The 19040-nt window shown below is 46.1% G+C and overlaps 1 long non-coding RNA gene across 22 annotated transcripts; it reads right to left on the bottom strand.

Moving 5' to 3' along the window:
- Positions 1–10775: 10775 nt before the first annotated feature.
- Positions 10776–15386, bottom strand: LOC123159483 (uncharacterized). 22 transcript variants are annotated; one of them, XR_006479740.1, is made up of 11 exons: positions 15307–15386; positions 15123–15230; positions 14908–15026; positions 14740–14852; positions 14221–14493; positions 13974–14081; positions 13751–13886; positions 12456–12582; positions 12089–12367; positions 11332–11478; positions 10776–11222 (listed from the first exon to the last, which is right to left on the bottom strand). It is a non-coding gene; the product is annotated as an uncharacterized lncRNA (long non-coding RNA). The 22 variants fall into 22 exon arrangements; XR_006479742.1 differs by having other exon boundaries at positions 14740–14816; XR_006479735.1 differs by adding an exon at positions 13369–13477 and having other exon boundaries at positions 14740–15004.
- Positions 15387–19040: the final 3654 nt, after the last annotated feature.

The following is a 19040-nucleotide window of genomic DNA, read 5'->3' as shown; positions in this document are numbered from 1 at the left end:
GCCGCCTTGTGAAGTTCGACCAATTGCTTTAGCTGGTCGCTCAAGGGAATCAGATGTTCGGCCCCAATATAGTGGGACCAAAACAGCTTCTCCGTCGAGCTCCCCTCCTCATCCCGGTAGAACTCTGCGGTATCAGAGATGCTGCGCGGCAGATCTTCAAATGCTCCTGGAGAGCTCTGAATTTGGGTAAGTAAAAGGAAAGTCTCCTTCACATGCTTGCTTTGCATAATGAAAGCCTTACCCCCAGCTATCTTCTTGGCTACCTCAATTTCCTGGAGGGCCTTCTGGGCTTCAGCCTTGGAGTCTAGTGCGCTCTGACGGGCCTTCGCAAGCTCCGACTCTTGCGTCTTGGAGTCATGCTCCAAGGACTCGAATTTTTTGACGAAGTCCTGAAGCTCTCGCTGGACCTCATCAACTCGCGCCACTTGTTTTTCGCGCTCGGTGCCCTCCTTGGCCACTTTGTTTTCGGCCTCGTATAGCGCCTTCTTAAGGGCCGCCACTTCGGTCGTGGCCCCTAGTAAAGTTAATCGTGCTTCTATTAGCGTCAATGATGTCTTCCTTTATATATAGCATTCAGACGGGGTATTGCTTACCTTTCTTCTCCTGGAGCTGCCTCTTTATGAGGCTGAGCTCTTCTTCGGGCCGCCCCAGGCTCTGCCTCAGTCCGGAGACCTCCGTACTGGCAGCAGCGGTGGCCAGAAGCGACACCTGCTTATTCACAAAGACATAATATGATTAGACTCCTAGGAATAATATTTGATCCTCTGTTCGGCTTTTCTTCCCGAACACCAAACAAAGCATCAGGGGCTAATGTCTACACTGTGATACTTTCTCATAATTGAAAATACTTACCTCAAAGCCTGTCAGGAGGCTAGCGCAGGCTTCGGTCAATCCGCTTTTGGCGGACTGAACCTTCGCAATCACCGTACTCATAAGAGTACGGTGTCCTTCGTCAAGGGAAGCGCTCTGAAGCGCTTCCACCAAATTATCCGATGCCTCTGGATGGACAGAGGTCATCGGCGCAGACGGCTCGCGCCCCTTGGCAGGTGGCTGCCTGCCTGAATCCGGAACCTCTGGAGGTTCTGGTGCAGTATCCGGCTCGGGGCCAATCCTGTTGCGGCCCCCCTCATCCGAATCCATGGGTATCTTCCCCCCCCCCCCCATGAGCCCGGCGTCGGGCGTCTCGCCTTGAGGCGTCTCCAGGACTACCTCCTCCTGGCCCGATATCCTCTGAGATAACACCTCGGTGTCATCTGCGGGCCGGGGAGTGGAAGCCGTCGGGAGCGAATAGCTATTCATCTCCGACGAACTCAAGGACCCATCTGAGGAGGGCAAGTCGATGTGGGCTTTGGGCAGACTGCACAAGCAAATCTTGACATAATAAGTAAAGCTAAAAACATGCAAAAGGTATTTATGGCATCCGGATACTTATAACTTCGCCAGAGGCTTGGCCCTGGGTAGCCACTCCTCGCTGTAGGCGGCGGTTGTGGAGTGGTCCGGAGGGAGGGTCCTTCCCTTCTTGGACCCTTCAGCCTCCCCGGAAGGGGCGGCCTTCCTTTTCTTATCCCCCTCGGGTTGGGGGAGAGGGTCTTCCTCCTCCTCCTCCTCATTGTCGTTGGAGGAGTGCGCCTCGGTTTCTTCGGACGATGAGTCCGGCACCACCTTGCACCGGAGACTTTTCCTGGTCCCCGTGGCCTTCTTCTTGGCCTTATTTTCCGGCACCTCATAGGGCGTCGGAACCAGCATCTCCGTCAGGAGAGCGGTTGCTGGATCTTCAGGCAATGGAGCCGGACAGTCGATCCGCCCCGCTGTCGCCACATATTCCTGTCAAATTAATATGGTGGTTTAAGTTCCTCCCACGAATATACTGAGGAAAGACACATCTTGCGAAATGAAGATGCTTACCGCATTGGCGTGGCGCTTGGCGCTGAGTCCACGGTCCTCGGAAGTGGGAGGAGGAACTTCGCCGGTCTTGAACAACACCTTCCAGACGTCTTTGTGCGTCGCGTCGAAAAGCTCTTGTAGTGTCTGGTGTTGGGCCGCGTCGAACTCCCACAGGTTGAATGCCCGTCTTTGACACGGGAGAATCCGGCGAAATAGCATGACCTAGACCACATTGACAAGCTTGATATTCTTGGTTATCATGTTCTTGACACGGTTCTGGAGTTCGGTCAGCTCCGCGGATGCGCCCCAGGCCAGGCCCTTCTTCTTCCAAGAGGTGAGCCGCATGGGGATGTCGGATCGGAATTCGGGGGCCGCCACCCAGTTGGCGTCATGCGGCTCGGTGATGTAGAACCACCCCGATTGCCACCCCTTCACGATCTCCAAGAAGGAGCCTTCAAGCCAGGTGACGCTGGGCATATTGCCCACCATGGCACCTCCACACTCTGCCTACTGGCGACCACTATCTTCGGCTTCATGTTGAAGATCTTTAGCCACAGGCCGAAGTGGGGCCCGATGCAGAGAAAAGCCTCGCATACGACGATAAACGCCGAGATGTTAAGGATGAAGTTAGGGGCCAGATCATGAAAATCCAGCCCGTAATAGAACATGAGCCTGCGGACAAATGGGTGGAGGGGGAATCCCAGTCCGCGGACGAAGTGGGCGAGGAACAGGACCCTCTCATGGTGTCGTGGAATTAACATGTCAGATGTCCTTACTGTGAGGACTTAGTCGTGAGGCCAACACATCTATGTGGTAGCTTGAGAGGGGTTGAGCGGAATCAAGAGACGCACGACGGATCAACACACAAGACAAGGATTTAGACAGCTTCGGGCCCCGGGAAACATAATCCGGTAATAACCCTACATGTTGTTTGAGGCTAGATCTTATTATCATCACGAGGGAGTCGCCGTAAACCGGCTCTCCTCTAGTTGTGTCTAGCCCTAGAGATTGTTTCTTGCTCCTTGTCCCTCTTTGGGGCGCCCTGCCCCTCCTTATATATGTTGAAGGGGCGGTTTACATGACTAGTCCTAGTTGGATTAGGATTACTCTATTATAAGTGGAGTCCTAGTCTTGCTTCCTTTGTAGGAGAATAGTCCTTACGCTTTCCTCATAAACCGGCCCACCATTAAACGTGAACCGGCCTTCTGGGCCTTGGGCCTCGTCATCCATTTGACCCGCCTGCCGGGTTACTAATGAACCGCCAAGATCGGGCGGGTTACCCGTGAATCGCCAAGCTCCGGGCAGGTTACCAGTGAGTCATCCAGTCCGGTCGGGTTATACTTCCGGCCGGGCTACACCGCGGGGTATATCCCCGACACATGGGGTCCCAGAGTCAGAATGATCTGCCCTGCGTTTGGGAGCCAGTGCGCAATATTTGCGGCTAAGTATCCAGCCGCCCGGAGCTTCGTAATGTCCTCCTCCTTGACGGAGGAGGCCATCCACTTGCCTCCCGCTCCGGACATGTTTGGCTGTGCGGAGAAGGTGAGAACTGGGGCGCTGGAGCTCGAGCGTGCGAGAATGGATGAGCGAAGAAGGAAGGAGGCGTGGGTGAAAGAGGAGAATCCTTATCTCTTTATAAAGGCGGTAGAAACTGTGCGCCCCCCACTTGCCCGTTAAAATCGCTTATTTCCCAAGCGCCACGATTGATGGCGCGGTTGGGTTACCCATGCCCGTATTGATGAGAATCCCATGATAAGGGGACACAATCTCTGCTTCGACAAGACGTGTCAAGGAAACCACCTAGCATTACGTGCGGTAGCTGGTTGTGAAAAATGGTTTGAATAATGACCGAGTCGTGGCATGATGTCATGCTATAAAAAGCTGTCAGCAGATTAGATTTGTGGAATATTATACTCTCTACGGTGGAATGTGGAATTTGTTTTGCAGAGCCGGACACGATCCTTGTGTTCTAATTCTTCTATGGAGTATTCAGAGAAGGAACCCGCCTTGCAATGCCGAAGACAATCTACGCGTCGGACTCATCGTCATTGAAGCTTGGTTCAGGGGCTACTGAGGGAGTCCTGGATTAAGGGGTCCTCGGACAGCCGGACTATATACTTTGGCCGGACTGTTGGACTATGAAGATACAAGATTGAAGACTTCGTCCCGTGTCCGGATGGGACTCTCCTTTGCGTGGAAGGCAAGCTTGGATATTCGGATATGTAGATTTCCTTCTCTGTAACCGACTCTGTGTAAACCTAGCCCCCTCCGGTGTCTATATAAACCAGAGGGTTTAGTCCGTAGGACAAGAACAATCCTGATCATAGGCTAGCTTCTAGGGTTTAGCCTCAATGATCTCGTGGTAGATCAACTCTTGTAATACTCATATCATCAAGATCAATCAAGCAGGAAGTAGGGTATTACCTCCATCGAGAGGGCCTGAACCTGGGTAAAACATCGTGTCCCTTGCCTCATGTTACCATTAGCCTTAGACGCACAGTTCGGGACCCCCTACCCGAGATCCGCTGGTTTTGACACCGACACTCGCCTTGACAAAGGTGTCCTTGAGCGGGAGAGGTTGCTTGGTCTTGTTCTTCTTCTTCTTCTTCTTTGACTTGGGTACAAACCCAAGTCCTTCCTTTCCTACAACTTCCTTTTGATTGCTCAAAAGGTCATTGAGGTTCCTCTCGCCTTGTATGCAAGTCACAAGGCCCTCCTCAAGTTGCTCTTTCAACTTAGCATTTTCCTCCACAAGATGTGCATGCTTGCAACAAGGGTTAGTAGCATGGGCATTATCAATTAGAACGAAAGGAGGGCAAGTGGAAATCTCCTTGGTTAGTTTCACTTGGAGTTGATCATGATACTCCTTGAGAGAAGCATGAGCACCCTTTAAGACCTTGTGAGCCTTGTCAAGTGTATCAAATTCTTCCTTGAGTCTATCATGGCCAACCCCAAGTGCAACTTTCTTGGATTTAAGGACATGAACAATAGCATGATCAAGATCTTTTTGTAATTTAGCATGATCAGCATTGTGAGACTCCTCAAGAGTCAAATGAAGATATCGCCCTTCCTCTAAAGCAAATTGGAGATATTATCCTCATGCGACTCAATGATATCATTGGCCTCACCAAGTTGTTCCAAGAGAGCAACAAAGTGCTTCTTGGACTCACCCTTGAGTTTTCTCACCAAATTTGGTGAACTCGTTCTCATCAACTTTCTCCACATCACTAACATCAACACAATCTAAAAATGAAGGAGTACTAATGATGGTGGTTTTGATGTTGGGAGTTACCTTGTTGATACCTTTGGCCAAGAGAAACTTGGCAATGGTGTTTTCGTTGGAGCGCCGAAGAGAGACATCTTGGAGGGAGAAGATGTAGCAATGGAAATGGTTGCCGTTGCCATTCTAATGTAGGGTAGAACCCTAGATGCCCAATTTTATGAATAACACGAAGAACACGAGGGAAAATGCGAGGGAAATCACGAGGGGAAACACGAGAGAATCACTCAAACCAACAAGATATGGTCACACATGTGCTAGATCCATGAACACAAAGGGATACACGATCCAAATCCAACAAAGGACGATACTAGTAGCTAGTTCATCTCCATGAGGAGGTCTTGAGGGTCATCCCATGAATGCAGTCTTGAATCCAAGATGGATCTTCTCCGAAGAGGCCGCGGTCTCTCACGAGGAGTAGATCCGTATGGATGAGCAAAGCTCTATCTCAAATGAGCTAAACCTATGCTAACCCTAAAATGTAGGTGGAGGGGGAGTATATATATAGTCTAAGGGGCAAAGGGGTACATGGGCCTCGGCCCAGATGCTCTACATGCAGGCAGGTGGGCGGATGTCCGGGCGTCGGGGTGGATGTCCGTGCCTTCCCGAGACGCTGGATGTCCGGGCACTGGGGCCGGATGTTCGGGCTGGCAGGGTCTAGCTTCTGTGTTGGGGCGCCGGATTTCCGGGCAGGCACCGGATGTCCGACCCATCGCGGGGCGCCGGATGTCCGGGGGTTGGTCGAATGTCCGGCCGCTGTAGGGTTGCCTGGCGTCCGCTGGACTGCTGATGTTGCTGTAGTCTCCATGGACCGGATGTCCAGAGCTGGGGCCGGATGTCCGGGTCCTGGGAGCCTTCTCTGCTGCCCTTCGTCGTGCTCCTACTCCATGTACTTGGGGACTTCTCTATGATCCCAAGCATCTCCGAGAGGGTCTTCTTGGTCCCTAAGCACATTTAGTGTCTTCGCATGAGGTAGCAACCATGTCCCGCACGAAAGGAAAGAGGAGGCGTTTAGGAGCGGGTTCACCTTGTGTCCAATGGCGTATATTTGAGGTCTCATCCTATGTATCCTTGGGTCATGGGGAGTGGTCGAAGTGAACATGGGGATGATCTTAGGATGCTCTGCATCATCTCCCCCCCCCCTCGGGAAAGATCTGACCTCGGATCATGATCATCATCACCATGGAAACGGTTGTCATGGACGGACTTGTAGTTGGACGAAGTTGAATACATGGCGCAATCCAAGTACTCCAAGGTGTCTCCGGAGTGGTATTCATGCAAAAAGAGCAAATACAAGCAACACTCATAAATACAATGGTTAGCGCACACAAAGTGTCCATCATGTAAGAATGAGTCTGTGCAACAAGATTGTTCGTGACAAGACACAGGATGCTTAGACAAATGATATAAAATGATATGCAAAGCATTCATGTTGTCAAATTCATTTGAGGCATGCACAAAGGTGTTGTGAATATGATGAATGCGACCATTGTGCAAAATGATGTCATAATGTGATGGTGTATCAAAAGCATGAACATGGTAATTGGTGCTCAATGTGAGTATGTGATCATGCAATTGATAGTGGGCAATGTGATCATTATGGATGGAGATGCCATTGAGGTATATCACAACAAATTTGCTAAGGAAATGCACAAGCTCATATATCATGCATGACATGGAAATAGATGCAACAATGCAAGCATAATGTGAGTCAATCCATGCATAGGGTGCAAACTTGCGGTGAGTATGATATGTCCATCGAGCTTGACATGTGGGAGCACAATCAACAAATATGGAGGTGTGAGTGCAATGTGCCAAAGGAGTGTTGATGTACCAATGCTCGATGTCGTCGCATGAGTGGAAGTCCGAAGGTGCATCCAATAAGTCCGGGCGCTCCTCAACATGAAGATCCATAGAGCCAATCGCCAATGTCGCTCCTCCATTTGCAAGATGTATCATGTAGACAGCAACAAGGAAACAACAATGAAAGAATGACCCATCCAAGATGCGTACTTGAGGATGGCTCAAAGGAAAGGAGTTCACCGTTATGAGGATGTCGAAAATGTTGGTGTCACACATTGTGTATGCCTTCACATGACCAAGTTGTTGCATGACGGTACTGCCTTGTGGATCCTTCAAAACGAAAGAACATGACAAACACTCAGAAAAACAAATGAGGTTAGCGGCAGTGCAAAACCTATCATTCGTGTGGTAAGATACCCAACAAATGTATGCATCATGCTCATCATAAGAAAGGACAAGGTTGCATTTCATAGTATGGAGGCATATGATGCAAGAACAACCAAAAGCGTTAAGCTCAATCAAACAAGCATGCATCACAAGTAATGTGTCTAAGTCTCCAAGATTAATAAGTATAGTATGGTTGCACTCACTACAAGTGGATATGAGAGAGGCAACTAATGGACACAAGAGATAATGAGCACGATATATCATGTGATAGGCATGAACATATATGTCATCAACCCAAGAAAGCGAGTAATAAAGGAACATGGGTGATGAATCAAAGCAAGTAATCATATGAATCAAGTCATGCAAGCTAGTAGTGCGAAGCTGCAATGTACTAGAAGGAATCATGTCATGTGTGCAAATAGTGGTCATGAACAATGCACATGACATATCACAAGCATGAAAGCAAGATATGAGCAAAATATCATCAATGTATTGGCGAGAGGCCATATGTAAATATCAAGGGAACATCATGACTCTCCCAACACAACAAGCATCAATAGCATGCGCCACAAAGAGATCATGGCAATAGCTACTAGTATACCCACCAAGCATGCAAATACACATAGGAGTAGTGTAATGGCGAATCATGGGTAGATGCAAGCAAGGGTCACAATTGCATGGCAAAATCATGTAAAGAGGCATAACATGCAAAGTGAACACGATAGTATGGGCACAAGGTGACAAGTGGTAAATAGCCCATAGCCGTGTGAGAGTCAAGTAGAAGAGATGCGCGTAGTAAGGATAGTCCACGGGATCCCAACATCGTTGCTCTCAAGAGCTTGTTTCGTCAACTCTTGGGATTGAGAGTTTGACGAGTATATGTGAGTACCTACACAAAACAAAGGCAAAGGGAAAATTGTGTGTGCGTGATATATGTACACATCATCCATCATGATGCGCACGTGCTTGTGTTGGTTAGCACAAAATATCCAGTGCTCAAATAAATGAGATGTGTGATATAGAAACATGTCATCCATCATGAGAGGTATGTTATTATGTATAGCATAATGGATACTCAAATTGTGTAATGCATCACTAGAAATATGTAGAGCATTGTTATTCATGGAATGCATATGGTGCACGCAATTATGGGAATCATGCAAAGTATGAAATGCATCAAGATCTCCTAGTATGTATGAGGAAACTATGGGGGTCTCCTCATGAGCATTAATGAAAACATCACATGGAGAATATTGACAACATCCAAAACAAAGCATATTTGGTTCTATGTGATCATGGCATGACATAGTAGATGAATTGCGCAAATCATGTAAAGGAAGCATGGCAATATCATCACATGAAAAACAAAAGCCAATGACCATCATCTTGTCATCTATGCCATAAGTGCAAATGGGATTTACTTTAATGGGGCATGCATAGCTACTATGTTGAGATTGAAATGATGCAATATGGGAGATCTACTCATAGCATATAACAAGTTTAAAGGATTATCAAACATGATGTGACCAAAAGAATTTTCACATGATATCCTATGGAGCATAGCATCACAACTAGGCAACTCAACATGCTCATCATCATATTCATCATAAATAGGTAAGTCATGACATGAGGAAGTCGCACTAGCATGAAGCGTGGGAATAAGTGGGTCAGCATCATGCAAGCAATCATTGGTAAGATAGTCCGCTAGTGGGACAAGAGAAGCACCATCACCTATGTGATTTTTGGAGCATCGCTCATGTGTTGTAGGTGAGGTGTTGAAGACCCAGACATGGTCATCGTCATCTTGATGGAACCATGTGGGGGGTGCATCATCATCCACCATGGCCATTGTCGTCTCCATTGGAGGGATGGACTCGTCGAGGATAGGCATGTCGTCATCTAGGAGACTGTTCGCACACGAACATGTCATCGTGTACCTCCAACACCGAGGGTGATGCACCGCAGCTTACGCCGAAGGAGACCCGTCCGGAAGCGCGGTATGCAAGCAATCCAGCGGGTGCTTTTCAGCACCCGAAACCCCACGCGCCTGGGAGGGACCCCGTCTGGACGCGAGGCGGCTATGGGCTGCCCTAGGTCGGTTCGCCCGCCCCTAGAGCCTCGAGGATCGTTGCCCTTCAACACGAAGAACGAACGAAGAATGAGAGAGAAAGAACAAGGGAGGGATGTAAATCTCGGGTAAAAAGTAGATAAGTTTTGCGATTGTGTGGTGTTGTTCAATCGGCCGTCACCTCTTGTCTATATAAGAGGAGGATGGACTTCCCGTACAAGAAAATGACTTGCCTAGCCGTCCAAATCATCAAAACCTAATAAAACACGGACTATTCATGACCCCCAGCCTGGATGTCCGGCTCAAGGCCCGGATGATCCGGCGTAGCCCAGTTTTCTGACAGCGGCTCACTGTTTTGGCTCTACAATCCACATACCTCGAATTTGGACGTCTTTTTTATCAAAATCAACCGTCTCGACGAGACACACAACTTTCATGTTGAACACTTTCTGATCTGAGGCGATCTTGATGGTCTTCCGGGCCGTTTTCTAAAGTCTGCAGCAGAAAAACTTGTCCGGACGTCTGGACGATTGCCCGGATTGTCCGGCCTTTACCCGGATCATTCGGGACTTGACCCAGATCATCCGGCTTCAACTTTTAGCTTCTGTTGTTTGGTTCAATTTTTCGGCCCTTGGCCGGCTGATCTGGACCCAGCCCGGATGATCCGGCCATGCAGTGCTGCAGCGCACAGTTTTGACTGTAACTTTTGCATACAATCTCGGATTAAGATGATCCTTATATCAAAATCGTCCGTCTCGACGAGACGAAGAGCTCTCATGTTGAAACTTTTTCCATCTGAGGCAATCTAAATTAGGTTTCATGACATTTTCTAATCTGATGTCAACACGAGTATCTCCGAAATTGCCATATCTTTTGCACTTGAGCTCCGTTTTGCTCCATTCCATCTGAGGCAATCTAAATTAGGTTTCATGACATTTTCTAATCTGATGTCAACACGAGTATCTCCAAAATTGCCATATCTTTTGCACTTGAGCTCCGTTTTGATCCATCTTTATATTTACTAGATCAGGATCGCGCCTTGGCGCGAGGGTGCCAGTCCAACGTTTGTATGCACACAATAAGAAGCCTCTTAACAATGCATGAACATAGAAAGCATGTTTTGCGATAGGTTTAACACCAACTATCTTAGGCGTAGAAAACACGACAACACGTAGTAGCTTACAGACAATTTGCAACTCTGCATAGATAACTTAAGTCTTAGGCATAACGTAGACCAATAGAAATGATGACATGACACATCCAACAGAAAATACAGCGTACAGAAGTTGAAGTGCGATCACTCCCAACCCGGTAACAAAGCATCAGATGAAAGACGTAAGAACACCAGCAAGCAACAATCCAATGTACATTCTTTATCAGAGTTAAAAGTAGCTCACAACAAGTACATAAGATACAGAATCAGCTTCTTACTGGGAACAAAACATGAAAAGCACATGCATTTATTTGTTTAGCCAGGCGTTTTGCCCAAAGAAACTGAATTGCTCATCACAACAAAGTTCAAGTAAATTGCAAATTTGCAGTAGAGTAAACCCTGACATTTCACTATTTTGCTCACAGTTTTGGGATCACAAATTTAGTGAATTTAGTAACTAGATATTTATCACCCACTTTTTAGCATGTAGTTTCATGTTTATTTTACTTCAGAGGGCCCAACACGCGATGGGGAAAAGTAGGGACAGGGAGGAAGGTAGAAGGGCAGCATAAACATCTCGTCTTTCACGGCTGGTTATGGGCCAAGACCAAAAGGCGGTTGTTATTCAATTTGACAATGGCTCTGAACTGCACATGAACATAAGAAGTGCATACACAGATTATTTTCCTTGATAATATGGTATAGAAATATTCTTGATAAATAATGTGTATTCACATCAGTAGTATAACAAACTACCTGGATGGATTGGGCCTCGACAGAACCTCCTAGAGTATTGATCCATACATGGCGCAGGTGCACCACTACTGACCAACTCGAACACCGTGCTGACAGCCCACCTTGTTGATGCCCACCCACCAACACTTGGTCATCTTGCTCGAGACACTGCATAGCAAGCAGCACATCAACTTGATCACACAAAGCTTCGATCAAGTTTCTTCTTGCAAAACAAAAGAGCATATTCCTAACACACACAATCAACAGTATAAAAGAGCATATCAGGTTGAGCATAGGAGGACAGGGTCTGCCACACAATACTTGGATGTTCGATGTGGTGTACGACCGAAAATAACATATGTAAGCCTATGACAGAGTAATAAGAACGATAAAATACCAATGATCCTCGAGTAGCATAATAATATGGTAAAAAAATGGCAGTTTGTTGTATTATGATATGACAAACAATGGGATTGTGGTTATCTTCAGAGCATAAGGCACTTTTATAGAATAAGAAACCAACAATAAATATTATCTAATTAGCTGGTAGCTGGAATCATCCAAAGCACCATAACAAAATCTCAACCAGTCTATTACTAAACGTCATCAACATCGATCATGCCAAACGCTAAAGCTAAGACAAAGCAATAAACATCTTCCAAACATAGCAGGGTATCTTCTTACCCAAAATAAAGAAAGAAAAGTTGGTTTTGGGGATTTATGTAATGGCACAAAAAATCCTAATCACATTATTATTATTAATTTCTTAAATGTGAACCTTGCTGTTGTAGATTGGTGTTGCTTGGAGAAGTCGTAGTAGCGGGCCTGGAGGTCACCGGCATGCTTAGGGTGTCTCCTCTTCCTCCTTCCTTTACCTTTATTCTTGCCGCTCCATCTCCCTCTTTGCCTCCTCTTTCTCCCAGATCTCGCTAGTGGTGGCAACGACACACGCGGTCACCCGATAGCTACAAGAGAGTTGTGCCGCAGTGGTGGCGTGAGCTCAGCTAGAGAAAGTTACGGAGGATGAGCAGCCATGGGAATGTGGAGCTTGCAATTGCTGCAACAGGCCAATAGGATAATAACCAGATTAGCTCACCCGCTCACTAAAAAGAAGAAGCGAGATATAAAAACCCAAGAACACAAACCTGCACTACAATGGGTGAGTGGATAAGAGACAAAGAACTATAGCAGCACAATAAGCCTCTGAAGCAAAGAAGGCAGCTCAGTGATGACATCGACAGCCTTGTCATACAACGACAAAAATGGCTTGAGCTGTTCAAAAAATTGATGAAATCAAAATGGGGGAGTAATTTCTTTAGGAAAACACTGAATCAAAATCTTAGTGGTTGGTTTACCGACAACCAGCATATGAGGGGTATGTTTATTATTTATGGGACCTGTCCATTTAAGCCTTAATATCCCAATTACAAAAAAAATAGTAATTTATATGACGCACTGTAACAATATTTAAGCACTCACAATTAATTATTTCCTAATTGGTCACCTAAAACCCTTTAATATACTGTGAAAAGTAATGTTATAAGTCATCAAGCTCTTTATGATATTTTCTACTTCAGATTCCAAGTGGCACTAAATGAGTGTGCAAAACAGAATATAAAAATAAAAAGGCTCAAGGTACTTCTAACAGAACTCATCTCAGTGTTATTTTGGTATATAGCTTAAGCCCTGGATCAACTAAGCTAGCATGGTAGATTTTTCTTCTTAATGAAAGCACATATATGTAAGAGCATGCAGAAAGGGTCAAAGAGCTAGAATCTTAAGTCCAATATCCCAAAAAATAGATAAGTTCATCCTGTCAAGCAGATAAATTAATCTGGACAGGTAAGTTTAGCATCCCAAGCACAAAGAAAATTTTACTTAATATAGATTGATATATATATATATATATTTCACTGAGCCAAAAACAATTATATGTATATGACTATATCTATGGGCATGCAGTGTTGTAGTAATAGCGAACAAGAACCACTAATAGTAAACTATCAAGTGGCATCCTAGACGGAAAGGAAAGACTACAAAGCTAAATAAAACACAAACCCATAGAAAACTGAAGCAGAAGTATTTGTGTGCATCCATTTTTTTAGGAAAAGCTTCAAGGATTTAATGTAATGAACAGGAAGCAAGCAGAGAGAACATGTCCAGCAACCTGAATACATCAAATAGCAGAACAGAAAATCGATTACATAAAAAACGAATATATGTAACATAACTGAAATATTGGACCATGTAATCAATTTATAAAAAAACAACTGAGCTTGGTACCCAAACCACCATCATAAATTGTTTAAGTGAATAAAGGGGATAAGTTTCATGGTAACATTTCAAGCTAAAAGATGAGCTATTTTGTAGAAGCAACCACGAGTCGAACGATTCATAGGAAAAAAAGACTAATCACAGAAGCTAAGGAAAAACTGATTACCTGTAGATCATCGGCAGTCAGTACAACAACGTCCTTGACGGGACCATCTGGTATGTGTGGGCGGCAGCTTGCACTCTTCCTAGCCAGTACTTCACCAGGTAAGGCAAGCCTTATCTTGTCCGGATCCAGCGGCAACCTGCAAGCCAAGAAGAATACTCTTTGAAAGAACTCAAAAAACCAATGGTCAGGCAAGATTACCATTTAGAAAACATTGAGAGATTACCCAAAGCCCAAAAGTGTTACTCTGTATAGAACACTAATTAGATCATGTGAATTTGGAGCAAGATCTTCACACCAGTAGTCTCAAACTACCAAGCACGGATATATTTCCCTGCAAATCACACATAGATATTTATTGATGAGAGATATATTGCATATGCATGTTAGATAACTAAGAGGCAATATAATGTACACACAATTCAACAGTGACTGCAGCTAAAGCATAGAAAAAATATATGACATAGTCTTACGAGTAGGCATTGAAGCATGAATTTTACATAGAGTAATCTTTACTTCAGCCCGCTTGAATTTTCATAGCACCATGTAGGTACAGATAATTGCACACACAAAAATGAGATCCAGGGATTAAATTGAAAAAAATGGGAGTGAGAGAGAGATCAGCAGGCAGTAAATAAGTAAGAACAATAGCCCTCTGTTCTAGCCAAATTAGGGAGCTCACTGATGCATGGTGCTGCACTTCTACAAACAGTACCCAGATTTGATAAGCTTGCAGACTACACTTTCTGCAGAAAAAATGAAGGGATCAATCTTATTATTATTGCTTCTACATAATACGGTAATACACAAAACTACATGAAAGTTAAACTGGTGTAATAAAAAACTCTGAGCTCGGAACTTAAGCCCTGGATCAACTAATCTAGCATGGTAGCTTATTCTTCTTAATGAAAGCACATATATTTAATAACTGCTAGTTAATCACAACTCCAACTAATTTCGCAAACCAAGCCATGAATGGGAGCAAGCATCACCTTTGTAGAGATAGTGGCAGAAAGAGCTCTGCTTCTCATGCCATCTCCAGACCCGAATGCCGCCTCCATCCCCGCAGCTTCCATAAATTTGACACAAGGAAACCATGTGATCACTAATTAAGTAATTAATATCAGGAAATGGTCGCATCAGAGATCAAAAGACAGTACATTTTCTTAGCCCAAATGACTCCATTGGTAATCATCCAGTAAACAATGCTACCACCCCATGCCAGTGGAAAGGGATGGAGAAATAAGCACATTCATGCTAAAGAAAAGAAGCACCGAATCTGAATGAGACACAAGTAGTATAGTAGCAACAAAGCATATCACGTGTACATCAGGGGGGCTATCAAAATAGAAAGAAACGAGAGGAGAAGGGAGACCTTCCATGGTGGCGTCCATGCGTCCATCGAGCTGCTGCTTCTGCCGCTGTACCCACCATGGTGTCCTCTTTCTGCTGCTGCTGTACCCACCAAGGAACCTTGCTGCTGCTGTAACACATATGAATGCCCAATTTGAGATCAAATCGAAAACCTTCCATGAGAGTGGGAGCGAGAAAGATGGAACCTTCCATGGTGTGGTCATGGTGGGGAAGGAGCAAAGCAGGGTCATACCATGGCGTCGTCCTGGCCGCTGGCCTCCTGCCTACATAGATGAGACCATGGTGAGAGAGGGACAGAAAGAGAGAGGAGAAATCCATGGAAGAAAGAGGAAGAGGAGAGGGATCCGGTGCAGTGCCTCATTCGAACATCCATGGCGGCTCGGTCCCCATGCTAGGGTTTGGAGCGTCTCCATCCATGGTTGTAGACGGGTTAGACCCCACTCCATGGTTGACCTCGAGGACAGTGGCGGCTCAGGTCGACGACGGCGCGTCGATGCCGCCGTAGATCTAGGCGCTGCCTCACCTCATCCCTCGATCCTCAATATGGGCCATTCCCTTCCCTCCCCTCCCCTCCCTTGGGATATAAGGTGAGGGGCGCCGGAGAGGGTGGAGCAGCAGCGCTGGAGGGAGAGGAGGCCGCCGGACTTGGGGTTGAGGCGGCACAGTAGCGGGCGAGCGAGCCGATCCGGTCGCCGGAGGGACGCCGTCGGTTCCGGCGCTCCTCCCGTTGACGGGGATGCTCTAGGTCCATCGGTCGCTCTCTCCCGATGACGGGAACGGCGAGCTCGCCGCCCTTCATGGCCGTGAGAGGCTAGCACAAGGGAGGGCAGTCCGTGTGGTAGAGGAGGGAGGCGGAGAGGAACGGCGGCTGCTCGTGTGCGAGAGATGAAAGGGAGAGAGAGTGAAGTGAGACGGGGCGACAGAAACCCGAGGCGTCTCGCCGATAGGGGACGAGTCCGCGAAAGGGCAAGCCGTACGGGCCAACCACCGTCCACCACGCACACGGCCTCGACACGAAATGACCGTTTTACCCTCGGCGGAGGCATGGTATTACCCGTGGTGGCACTGGATATTTACCCGCCGGTGCGCGCGCCGGAACGCACAGGCCACACTCACAGCCATAGTCGCTGACAAACGGGGCCCACACGCGATCGACCCCACATGTCAGCGAGTTCTGGTCGAAGCCACAGAGTGAGCGAGGGCGGGAAAAAAGGTAACTATTCATTGCTACAGCGCCGTTTTTTGATCTGGTGGCCCAGATCGTCCAGAGTCTTGATCGACGGCTAGATTCACATCAGTAAAACGTATCGGACGGCCAGAATCGCCTGAGCTCTGAGAGCACCCGGGAGTGACTCAATCCCTTATTTCTCAATTTTGATTATCTTGAATAGAGCCATCAAATGGTGACATGGACTCATAAATTTTACCTCATCTTGCTACAGCCTCAAGTCACTCTTTGCGATCATGCCCTTTTTGAGCGTCAACACATGCCCCCTGTTTTTCGGCAAAGCTAGCGCGCCGAAAAATAACTTGCAAAACGTTTGTCTAAGGACGATGTCAACACTCCATCGGCCATTTATATGCGCTTAGGGCGATAATTTCTATATCAGCCATGTTTATGCTTAGGGCAATAATTTTATATCGGACATTGATTTTAACTTCTTGTTCACATCATACCTTGTAACCGATTATCACCAATCGGCTTTAAAGAGATGGGAATGAACCTGTTCCTTGTAGCACTAAGGAAATCAAACTCTGAGAGGTCACGCCCTGTTAAGCAAGTAACATCGGGATGATTCCAATCCACCGATGCATCGGCCAAAGCAACACAAACCGAATTATCCGCGTGAATGATTTCTACCTCATCATCGATCCATTGTATTAAAAATTGATGCATGGTAGATGGCACACATTGGTTAGCATGAATCCAATCGCGACCTAATATAACATTATAGTTACCTTGCACCTCGGCGATGAAGAATATGGTGGCCAAAGTTTTGCTTCCCATGGTGAGTTCCATGCACATCACACCTTTGGCCTCTGTCTTTTCTTTATCCTCGAATCCATTAAGTATCATATTGGTCTCATCAATGCATCATCATCTAACCCCAACCTTTTGAAGACCGAGTAGGGCATAAGATTTACCAGAGCACCACCATCAATGAGCATCCTAGCAATCGATGATCCGTTAATATGACCTTTGAGGTACAATAGCTTCAAGTGTTTCACCAGTTCTCTTGGCTTCTCGAAAATAGCATTCTTAGGACCAAAATCCACCTGAGCTACCTCCCCTTCTTCACCTATAGCACGAAACTCGGCAGGTAAGTAATATACCATATTAATATCCATACCTTCCCGAACCGGCGTAGATTCATAATCCACCATCTCATCTTAATCTCCCAATGTGTATATTGGGCTTAAAGATTCCTCAATTGAAGGGGATGTTTCAGGTAGTGTGGATGATGTAATATGGGTCGCATCATCCTCTTTTGGTGGTGAAGGTGTTGCTGTAGCTAATGTAGAAGCATATTTGTTTTGTTTTTGTTTAGGCCTCCGCACTTGTTTTGTGAGTTCCATGGGCCGAATTTAACTAAACAATTCGTCCCTTTACCTCTCCTCTTTGTGTTCTACCTTCTCGTGGTTTCTCATGCGTTGTAATCTCCTTTTCATGGTCTTAGTTAAACCAGGAGGACACCACATAGATTGAGTATATTTGGGATCCCTTGGTTTGGCATTGCTTGTGCTTGCCTCATGATCATCAACCATGGAACCCTGCTGACAATAACAATATCACCATTAGAAGTAGCCAGATTACCAACAACCAGCTTTTTGATCTCCTTTTGCTTGTCGCATTCTGAAATTTTTGCATTAGGTGACTTAACACGCCACACTTTTTTATTGGCCTTACTTGGAGAATTTTATGTTGGCCGATTAGCACCATATCTCAAACGGCCTTGGGTGGGATAATAAAGCCTCTCACGAGCAGGCCTTCTAGGTGTTGTCCACCCCATATGGAAAGCATAAGGAGCCATTGGGGGTTGCCCCCATCCTCCATTGAAGTCTCTCATGTAATATGGCACATAGGAGGGTTGTGACGTCCATGGCATCGGTGCCCATGACCCATATGGCCTTGCATAGCGTCGAAACTCTTGCTCCAGAAGCGATCTTGAACGCTTCGAATGTGATGGCCGATTAGAGCTAGAACCGGCCACTTGAATTGCATATTTGGATAGCAGCATATCAAAAGTTAGCTTGATTTGCTTGTGCTTAGCTTCACTCTTTCCCCACTTGCCAACTTCTGAATTCTTGGGCTTGATAAATTTAACATGAGTATCTTCTTGTACTTGTGGTTGCCCCCCCCCCCTCGAGTGCGGGATTTTTTATGGTGATCTTCAATAATTCCTTGCCATCGAGTTGCTTATCAAGCACAACCTCTCTTCCCAAGACTTTGTCGCCCTCCTTGCCTTTCCTGGGTTCACCAATAACAACATTATCTTTATTAGCACATTCGGCTATGCTAGGCCGAATTAATATTTTATTTCCCTCCGAGTCCATGGTGTTTATCGGAAAGGGTTGTTTATCAACTTGCATCTCAGTAAAATTCAATCGTCCATCATTAACGGTTGATCGTATCTGTCATGGAAAAACATTGCAATCATTAGTAGCATGAGAAAATGAATTATGGTATTTGCAATAAGCACGCCATTTCAGTTCGTCAAACGGCGGTATGGTGTGTGATATTCTAATCATCTTATCCTGCAAGAGAGCATCAAATATTTTATCACACTTAGATATATCAAATGTAAACCTCATCTCCTCATCACGGTTCTTGCGACGGCTTAAGAGCATTGCATGTATAGGTTTGGCCTTTGAGGACCAAACAAACTCAGTAGTATAAACATCAACCTCATTGTCCGAA

This window comes from Triticum aestivum, chromosome 7B, assembly GCF_018294505.1.
Source record: "Triticum aestivum cultivar Chinese Spring chromosome 7B, IWGSC CS RefSeq v2.1, whole genome shotgun sequence".
Lineage (NCBI taxonomy): Eukaryota > Viridiplantae > Streptophyta > Magnoliopsida > Poales > Poaceae > Triticum > Triticum aestivum.
This window is presented reverse-complemented; position numbering and strand designations above follow the sequence as displayed.